This window comes from Rhinoderma darwinii, chromosome 3 (genome assembly GCF_050947455.1).
Source record: "Rhinoderma darwinii isolate aRhiDar2 chromosome 3, aRhiDar2.hap1, whole genome shotgun sequence".
In the NCBI taxonomy this organism is placed as follows: Eukaryota; Metazoa; Chordata; class Amphibia; order Anura; family Rhinodermatidae; genus Rhinoderma; species Rhinoderma darwinii.
The window spans coordinates 412,187,749-412,198,276 of record NC_134689.1 but is presented as its reverse complement, the minus strand read 5'-3'; positions in this window follow the sequence as shown (position 1 = coordinate 412,198,276).

Genomic DNA, 10,528 nt, shown 5'->3' with positions numbered 1-10,528 from the left:
GGAAAAACCCTATGAGGTTTTTATTTTGGGCTTCAGCCGGGCAGCAGTTCCAGGAGCCCGGGTAAGTTGGCACCTTACCCCGGTGTATTTGAGGTGGTGACACTTTTAGGGGTGCGAATATCTCCTTCACCTGAAATCCTGTGAGAGGGCATTTAGGTTTTGAGTTCCAAGTCCCAACGGTTCTTCCTAGCGGGAAGTCCTAACCGTTCGTGGCCGAGAGTGACTTCCAGGGTGTGAGCGATAGGCACCGGCCCTCTCATGGTGTCTCCTGGAAGTCCCCGTCGGCCTCATTGGCTGGTCGGTCCGCTGCACCTGAAATTCCACGAAAGAACTTTGGTACATTCTTTCTGGAGTCCCAGGCCGACCAGCAGTTGTAGGAGCTCGGCCACGTTGGCGACTCCAATCGAGAGTACCGTGAAGGAGGACGTGCTGCACGTTCTAGCGGGAGCTGCACCTGGTCCAACCCGAGAAGGACTTCCATGGTGTGACCGGTATGTAGTGGCACGTCATGCCGGCCTCCTGGAAGTCCCCGTCGGCCTCGCTGGCAGGTCTGTCTTCATTGACGTTTTGGAGGAAAAACCCTATGAGGTTTTTATTTTGGGCTTCAGCCGGGCAGCAGTTCCAGGAGCCCGGGTAAGTTGGCACCTTACCCCGGTGTATTTGAGGTGGTGACACTTTTAGGGGTGCGAATATCTCCTTCACCTGAAATCCTGTGAGAGGGCATTTAGGTTTTGAGTTCCAAGTCCCAACGGTTCTTCCTAGCGGGAAGTCCTAACCGTTCGTGGCCGAGAGTGACTTCCAGGGTGTGAGCGATAGGCACCGGCCCTCTCATGGTGTCTCCTGGAAGTCCCCGTCGGCCTCATTGGCTGGTCGGTCCGCTGCACCTGAACTTCCACGAAAGAACTTTGGTACATTCTTTCTGGAGTCCCAGGCCGACCAGCAGTTGTAGGAGCTCGGCCACGTTGGCGACTCCAATCGAGAGTACCGTGAAGGAGGACGTGCTGCACGTTCTAGCGGGAGCTGCACCTGGTCCAACCCGAGAAGGACTTCCATGGTGTGACCGGTATGTAGTGGCACGTCATGCCGGCCTCCTGGAAGTCCCCGTCGGCCTCGCTGGCAGGTCTGTCTTCATTGACGTTTTGGAGGAAAAACCCTATGAGGTTTTTATTTTGGGCTTCAGCCGGGCAGCAGTTCCAGGAGCCCGGGTAAGTTGGCACCTTACCCCGGTGTATTTGAGGTGGTGACACTTTTAGGGGTGCGAATATCTCCTTCACCTGAAATCCTGTGAGAGGGCATTTTGGTTTCGTGTTCCAAGTCCCTACGGTTCTTCCTAGCGGGAAGTCCTAACCGTTCGTGGCCGAGAGTGACTTCCAGGGTGTGAGCGATAGGCACCGGCCCTCTCATGGTGTCTCCTGGAAGTCCTCGTCGGCCTCGTCCACCTGTCGTTAAGCTGTGAGAGGAGCACGTGCTCCCGCGCCGTTTGAGTCTTTGGAATTTGTCCAAGACTCCTCAGATCGATCTGGCTCCCCGCGACCCGGCGGCGGAGGGACCACTCGCTCGGCAGTGCTTTGGAGCCCTGTCGGTTACGGCGAGCGCGTCTTCCTCCCACACCGTCCGGGTCTGTTTCGCCCCCGGCCACCTACGGCCGGTGTCCCAAAAAGCCCGGCGGTCCTGCTAAGGCGGGCGCTGGTACCTCTCGCTCCCGCGAGGTGCGTTTGCTCAGTGCTGCTTCTATCACTCTAAAAGGCGTCCGAGAGTGCGCTGGTGTCGCCGGAGCCCGAGGCGCGAGAGAAAGCTTTAAACGACGGGGAGGCAGTGACCGCCCCCGTATGTCCGCTGCTCGCAAGGGCCTCTCTAGCCGAGGTGCTCCCAGGCGCACCCGCGCATGGGGCACGGTTGTTTCTCGCAAGTAGTCCAAAGCCGTCTTCCGCCTCGCCCGAGGCTGGAAGTGTCGGCGTGGCTCCCGCATGCAAGCCACACGCGGCTCCACGGTGGCTTCCCTCCCCCCCTCTCCGGAGGGGGCGGCCCCATCCCATGTGGAGCCGCTAAGCCGCCGGGAAAGCGGCCTCGGTTCCCCGTGGGCGACAAAGGCGTCCTCCTCGGCACTTTGCGAGCTGGGCCGCCGGAGAGAGCAGTTAACCCGGATTGTCGAGGTTGTCCGTTGCCTTTGTCCCATATTACCTAAGCCTGGTCCTTGTTACCTTACTGGTAAGGGTTAGGGACGCTGAGCGCGCTCCATCTTCTCGGCTCTATGTTGGGCTCTCTCTAAACAGGTCCTCGACTTAAGACCGACCGGTCTTCGTAGGCATCCTTCATCTCGGCAGGTTGCGAGCTGGGCCGCCGGTGAGAGCAGTTAACCCGGATTGTCGAGGTTGCCGTTGCCTTTGTCCCATATTACCTAAGCCTGGTCCTTGATACCTTACTGGTAAGGGTTAGGGACACTGAGCGCGCTCCATCTTCTCGGCTCTATGTTGGGCTCTCTCTAAACAGGTCCTCGACTTACGATGCTGCCCCGACCGACCGACCGGTCTTCGTAGGAGTCCTCCATCTCGGCAGGTTGCGAGCTGGGCCGCCGGTGAGAGCAGTTAACCCGGATTGTCGAGGTTGCCGTTGCCTTTGTCCCATATTACCTAAGCCTGGTCCTTGATACCTTACTGGTAAGGGTTAGGGACGATGAGCGCGCTCCATCTTCTCGGCTCTATGTTGGGCTCTCTCTAAACAGGTCCTCGACTTACGATTCTGCCCCGACCGACCGACCGGTCTTCGTAGGCGTCCTCCATCTCGGCAGGTTGCGAGCTGGGCCGCCGGTGAGAGCAGTTAACCCGGATTGTCGAGGTTGCCGTTGCCTTTGTCCCATATTACCTAAGCCTGGTCCTTGATACCTTACTGGTAAGGGTTAGGGACGATGAGCGCGCTCCATCTTCTCGGCTCTATGTTGGGCTCTCTCTAAACAGGTCCTCGACTTACGATTCTGCCCCGACCGACCGACCGGTCTTCGTAGGCTTCCTCCATCTCGGCAGGTTGCGAGCTGGGCCGCGGTGAGAGTATGTAGCCCGGACTGTCCTGAAGCGTCACAGTGGCATATTGAACACCCCGGTTGACTTACATTTATGTGGTCGCGAAACCTGGTTGCGGTCTCAGTGCCAATCTGCGTCCAACAACGGGGCTCTTGGTTGCTCTCTTTCCATGTGTCCTAGACTGTCTTCCGATGCCTTGGAAGGGTCGGTCGGTTGTTTGAAGGCATCCTCCTCCTCGGCAGGTTGAGAGCTGGCCCGCGGTGAGAGTATGTAGCCCGGACTGTCCTGAAGCGTCACAGTGGCATATTGAACACCCCGGTTGACTTACATTTATGTGGTCGCGAAACCTGGTTGCGGTCTCAGTGCCAATCTGCGTCCAACAACGGGGCTCTTGGTTGCTCTCTTTCCATGTGTCCTAGACTGTCTTCCGATGCCTTGGAAGGGTCGGTCGGTTGTTTTAAGGCATCCTCCTCCTCGGCAGGTTGAGAGCTGGCCCGCGGTGAGAGTATGTAGCCCGGACTGTCCTGAAGCGTCACAGTGGCATATTGAACACCCCGGTTGACTTACATTTATGTGGTCGCGAAACCTGGTTGCGGTCTCAGTGCCAATCTGCGTCCAACAACGGGGCTCTTGGTTGCTCTCTTTCCATGTGTCCTCGACTGTCTTCCGATGCCTTGGAAGGGGGGTCGGTTGTTTGAAGGTGTCCTCCTGCTCGGCAGGTTTCGAGCTGGGCCGTCGGTGAGAGCAGGTAGCCGGGATTGTCCTGGGGCGCGTCGTAGCAGTTATGCCAACCCATGTCCTGCAGACCTGGGCCGCTTCCGAGCGGTGACCAGGTTGTACCGGTACCAAGTTGGCAGCCAGCTGCGACCTCCCGCGGGGCTCTTGGTTGACCTCTTCTCTGCAAAGGTCCTGGACTTTCTCTGCTGCCTTGGAAAGTCGTCTTGTCCCCCTGGCACTGCGAGGCCGCCCACCTCCCGAGCGCAATAAATGAAGGTAGTCTCAGCACTTCGATGGAAGGGGGGACTACCTGGTTGATCCTGCCAGTAGCATATGCTTGTCTCCAAGATTAAGCCATGCACGTGTAAGTACACACGGCCGGTACAGTGAAACTGCGAATGGCTCATTAAATCAGTTATGGTTCCTTTGATCGCTCCAACCGTTACTTGGATAACTGTGGTAATTCTAGAGCTAATACATGCCGACAGCGCTGACCACCCGGAACGCGTGCATTTATAGGACCAAAACCAATCCGAGGGCTTGGGCGGTGGGGTCGGGCTCCGGCCCTCCCTACGCTCTCCCCGGCCGTTCTGGTGACTCTAGATAACCTCGGGCCGATCGCACGTCCCCGTGACGGCGACGATACATTCGGACGTCTGCCCTATCAACTTTCGATGGTACTTTTTGCGCCTACCATGGTGACCACGGGTAACGGGGAATCAGGGTTCGATTCCGGAGAGGGAGCCTGAGAAACGGCTACCACATCCAAGGAAGGCAGCAGGCGCGCAAATTACCCACTCCCGACCCGGGGAGGTAGTGACAAAAAATAACAATACAGGACTCTTTCGAGGCTCTGTAATTGGAATGAGTACACTTTAAATCCTTTAACGAGGATCCATTGGAGGGCAAGACTGGTGCCAGCAGCCGCGGTAATCAGACGTGTGCTTGGAGAGCTCCTGCTGAAGGAGTGTGTGTTAGGTGCATTTTTCACATTTGGAGCCTGAAAACCTGCTGGAGTCGGCTGAATTTGTTCCAGGCAGGGTCCCCACTCCTTTCCCAGGAGGAGTGGGGTCCTGGGGAGAGACCCCGGAGTCGGGGGTGAGTAAAGAGGAGGACACACTGGCCGCCGAAGCCGGGCGGGAGCGTGGCCGCAAGATGGAGGAGGCAGCCGGCATGCTGCGCCGGTCGGAAAGAATGTGTAAGAGGAGCGGCGGCTCTAACGAGGACTTGAGCCAGCACAGCCGCGGGGATGTGGAGGCTTCACTCGCCGTGAACACTGTGAGTACTGGAGGAAGGACGGAGAGGTCCGCAGCGGCAGCCGACACACAGGCGGGAGCCACTGCGGGGGGAAAGCTCGCGGCGGTGGATGCCGCCGGTGACAGGAGGACGAGCGGGCAAGAGGTGCCGGGAATGTCGGAAACTGTCTGGTGCTCCGTGCTGTCGCATAGGGCATTGGGCGAAATCGTGGACATGGAGGACCTCGAGTATCGGCTCGAGGACTGGCCGGTATTAGCCCCGAGGGAGCCGCAAGAACAATTCCGCCGGAGGGTGATGGCGGTAACGAGCCTGTATATGGCTTCGGAAGAGGAGAGACTGTCCCTGAAGCAGTCTCTGGCTGAGCTCCGTTATCGAGCGGATCATTGCTCAAAAAATAAAAGACCGGCTATCTCAAAGAACATAAAGGAGCTGAAGGAGCGCATAGATTTTCTGGAGACTAGACTGGAGTTAATTTTACAGTCCTCGGGGAGTTTTCGCCAGCGGCTGGTGAGATGGAAGAAGTCCCTGGGGAAAAGAGTACAGAGACAGGGCCAGGAATCGGCCCAGGAATCGGCCCAGGAGACAAGCCTGGAGACAAGTCAGGAGGCAAGCGAGGGGTTAATCCCTGAATTGGAAGCAGCCTCAATCAAGCTGGGAGGAAGGGAGACGTCTGAGTGCAGCCAGGTGTCGGAGGGCAGCCTCCCCTGTGCACAGCGAGAGCGCGCTGTGGAGCACGAACTGAAAATACGAGACGGAGCAAGGCACCGGCCATCGGGTGTCTTGGTGTCGCTGAGCAGCTCGGAAGGCTCAGGGGAGTCGTGGTCGGAGTCGGAGGAGACCGGGTGCAGTGGCGGTCCCGGGGGACTTCTGATGGCCGAAATCAGGCAGGTACAGTCCCCACCGGTGAACTTTGGGGATTTCACATTCGGAGGGGATCCGGTGTCGGACGGCCTGTCTGACAAGGCCGAAAGGAGAAGGATGCGGAAGGCAAGGAAGGCAGGTAAGACTCCAATCATGGAGGAGCGGCTGGTGTATGTACCTCTTCCGAAGCCCGACGCATTCTCTGTACCCCGGGATGCCACTGCAAACCCCTCTGGTCAGCCTACTCCTGATCCTGCAGTGGATCAGGGGTCTGACGGAGGGGAGATTATGTGTAGCCCCCCTGCTCGGCAGGTTCAAAAGATCAAAAGCACTGCTGCCGCTAGAGCGAGTGGCGGTAGCAGTGCAGTGGCAAGACTGGCTGCGAGGCCGGATAGTGGAGCGGCAAATGAGAAGGTTGTGCTCGGGCCCAAGCAGCTGGGCACGGGAGCTGTGTGTATCCCCTTAGGGGAGAACAAATTGGTGCCGAGAGTGGTGCTCTCCTCAGCAAAGTTGCGCCTGGTGGAGGAAGAAGCAACCAGGAAAACAAAATCTGACATTGTGGCTGGTCCAGTAAGGGGGAAAGAAGCCTGCATGCAAAAAAACGCGCCTGTAGCAAAAAACGCAGGAAAAAACGCATGTGGTGTGAATGGGGGTGTGGAAAGGGAAAATTCAATTGTGATGGAGGATGGTGGGGAGAATGTTTCTGGAGAAGAAACAGGGTTGGGAAAGGTAAATGGTGTGAATGGTGTGGATGGAGGTGCAAGTGGGGGTATGATCTTGAATATGGGTGGGGGTGTAGAAAATATGGAATTGCAGGAGGTAGGCGCAGCTCCCGGAGGTGGCCCTAGTGTTCTGGAAGGAGAGTTGATGGAGGCTGGTCTAGGGGGAGACCCACTGAAAAGTGGGGCGCCAGTTGTTAAAGTGCCCATCGGGGCTCCGGGAGCTGTACAGGTTGGAAGGTCCTACGCTGCAGCCGCAGCGGGCCCAAGTGTCCCTTTGTCTGCTGGTGCCGTGCATGGTAACTTGCAACGGCGCCTTGCGGAGGCCCTAAGGAGAGGCGAGAGCTCTGTCCAGATAGGGGGTGAGCAGGTTGACCTGTCTTTCTGGTACGAGAAGTACGGACAGGCAGCCTTCCGAGAAAACCAAGGGAAGGGACCACCAGTGTTGTCCCTTCCGACAGGGGGACCCGGGGGTGTCCGCAGGAATGTGGCCCGTCTCCGGTGGGTTGGTAAGGAAGCAAGCCCCCCAAGATCTAAGGTTGTGGAGCTGCTCCTGGAGATGGGGTTCAGGGCTAATGACATCTATGCCCTGATCCATCCCTACGGCACCTCAGTGTTCGATGTCAGTTTCATGACGGCGGAGGGGTTGGAATCCTTCTGGTCCCGTCATGAGCTGGCACGGGCATTGCCCCAGTGGCAGGGTTTCGCCGTTCAAGCCGTTTCGAGGCAGAATGAGGTCATCAAGAGAGTGACCATTTTGACCAATAATGAGTCACTCTCTTGCATTGACATAATGACCTGGGTGGAGAGACATGGCGAGGTCAAAGGAATGCCCCAGAAAAACCGGGATGAGCATGGGATCTGGTCTGGGGCCTGGACCTTTTCCGTAAAATTAAAGGTCCAGGGGAACTCGGTGTCTCACATGCCCTCCTCTGCTTTCCTGGGGAGGGACAGGATCTTGGTCTTTTACCAGGGGCAGCCGAAGGTCTGTCACAAGTGCGGCAGCCCCACACATTTTAGCGCCCAGTGTAAGGAGAAGAGGTGTGCGCTGTGTGGGGCTCTGGGCCATCTTGCCGCCACGTGCAAGGACATAAGGTGCAACCTGTGTGGTGACCTTGGTCACCCCTTTAGCCGCTGTCCGCGCTCCTTCGCTAACCTGGTCTTTAACCCGGTGGCGCCTGGTCTGGCTGGTGGCAGTGGTCAAGGTCACGGTGTCGCTGGGGAAGGGGCTGGTGAGGATGGAGGGGTGATAGGGTCGAGGAAGGTAAGGACCCTGCCTTCTTCCAAATTTAGGAGGCAGGAGTGCCGTCGACTTGAGAGGGAGCAGGAGGGGCCCCAAAGCCATGGGGTCCAGTCTGCCGTCCCTCAGGAGGCTGGCATGTCTGCGGAGGCCCTTGGGGATGGTGGGGTAGAGGAGGAGATCAGGAGACTGGTCAGGAGGAGAGGAGAAGCCCCCTCTAGTGAGTCCTCATACTATGGTAGTTTGGATGAGGACGAAGTAAAGGGGCAAGATAAGAGAAAAGACACTGGTAGGAAGGCCCTGTATAAGACCAAAGGGGCCCCGTTAAAAACATCCAAGACCGGCCAGATCCCAAAGGAAGGTTTGACTGGCTCCCCCCTGATAGGGCTCTCCAACCGGTACCAGGCCCTTCGGGAGGACATCTCCTCCTCTTCGGAAGAAGGGGAGGGCGAGGGTGAGGTACCGGTGCGAAGGTCGGGTCCTTCGGGAGGTGCTGGACCCTCGAACCAGGTAGTGGGCCGAATACCTGAGGAAGGGGTTGTCACGGCACTGGTGGACAAAGGGGGAGGTGGGGAAATGGGGGAGGTAGTGGGGGAGGGGGATGGGAGTGTAAATAATATTGTTAAAAATGTTGTGGACTCACTTTCTCCTCTTTTGGTTCTAGATGGAAAAGACCTTTCCAAAAACATGGATCTCTCGGGTGCGAGTCTCAAGAGAGGCAACGAGGATTCCCCGGACCCAGATAGCGACGGGCTAACTGGGGGAGGGAAGAAGCTAGCGGTCGACCTCGATCACTCTTGATGGCGGTACCTACTCCGTTGACCCTGGCGAGTATTAATGTCGCCAGCATTAGGTCAGATGCGGCCAGATTCACGGCCTTTGATTTTCTCGGCCGGGTTGAGGCCGATGTTTTATTTTTGCAGGAGACCAGGGTGCCAGACCTGGCATCTGTCCATATGGCCAGGAAGGAGTGGAGGCATGGGCCATCTTACTGGTCTCTTGCGGCCGAGCCGTATAGCGGAGTAGCTGTCCTTTTCAGGACGGCGGAGGTAAAATGCCGACGAGTAATCGAGGTAGAAATGGGGAGGTGTCTGGTCCTGGACGTCTTCATGAAGGGGCAAGAGCTTAGGCTCATAAACATCTATGGTCCACAAACCAAGTGGGACCGCAAGTGCCTCTTTATGAAGATCAAGCCTTTTCTTTTTACCAGCCGCCAAGTGGTCTTTGGAGGAGACTTCAATACGGTTGTGAGACAGAAGGATCGGAGGGGCTCCAAAGACAGGCTGGGCTATGACAGCGTCGCTTTGAATAGCATAGTCAGTGAGGCTCGTCTGGTGGATGTCCACATTAGGCACACCCCGGACCACAGTGGTTTCACATACCATAGGGGTAGTCAGATTAGGTCTAGAATAGACAGGTTTTATTTGAAGGAGGAGGCTGTCTCCTCACCACTTGTGGTTGTGGAGGTAGAATTCTCCGATCACTGTTTAATTGTTTTTTCTTTGAACGTTGCAGAGACCCATCGGATGGGAAGGGGCTTTTGGAGATTGAATTCGGCACTCCTGGAAGAAGCGGACGTCAGACAGTCCTTTGAGGATTTTCTGCAGAGCCAGGTACCCCTTTTGGGCCTTTGTAACAGTAAGTCAGAGTGGTGGGAGATGCTCAAGAAACGCGCGGCAAAATTCTTCCGCCAGCTTTCCAACTTTAGGAGCCTGGCCGGACACTGTCTGTACCAGGACCTAAGAAGGAAACTCGAGCAGCTGGTCTCGACAGGGGGTAGCCGTAAGGATATCTCCTGTGTGAAATCATTGCTCAAGAGGTGTCAGTACGATAGGCACACATCCTTAGTTTTTGAGAGGGATTTCGGGAAGTATCGCTCGCCTGACCCTTACAAGAACTGTAGGATGTCAGTGGATTGCAAGTATGTGGCAGGACTGATCGACAGTACGGGATCCCTGAACAGGTCCAAATCAGGGATTCTGGAGGTGGTCAGATCCTTCTACTCACACCTCTTGAGTAAGAAGGAACTAGATCGAGACAAGATGTCGGCTTTCCTGGCTGAAACCATTCCGGAGCCAGGGATAAGCCCCTCTCTTGGCGTTTTGACAGAGGAAATCAAGGAAGGGGAAGTAAAGAGGGCGATTGAAGGGCTTGCTCTTAAGAAATCGCCGGGACCGGATGGCTTAACGTCCGAGTTTTACAAGACCTTTGGGGAAGCTTTGATTCCCCTCTTGACTGGGGTTTTTAATGAGTGTCTATCCTCGGGCACTCTACCAAAGTCAATGTGTAGGTCAGCCTTGATTCTGTTGTCAAAGGGTAAAGATCCGTCCCGTGTTGAGAACTGGCGTCCCATAGCGCTTCTCAATACGGACCGGAAGATTCTGGCTAAGATACTGTTTAACAGGTTGGTCGAGTTTGCACCGCGGCTCCTTTCGGGTGTCCAGCACTGCACTGTCCCGGGTCGTAGCACCTTTAGTGCTGTCCTGGGTGTCAGGGAGGCGGTGGAGCAGGGCAGAGCTGGGCACTGGAAGGGGTACATGCTGTCCTTGGATCAGGCAAAAGCGTTTGACAGAGTTGATCATGAGTATCTCTGGTCCACCCTTTTGAGATACGGTCTGCCTGGGGGGTTTGTGAATTGGCTGCAAACATTGTATGCAGGGGCTGAGACTTTCCCACTGGTGAACGGTTGGGTTGGTCGTCCTTTTGGGGTGGACTCT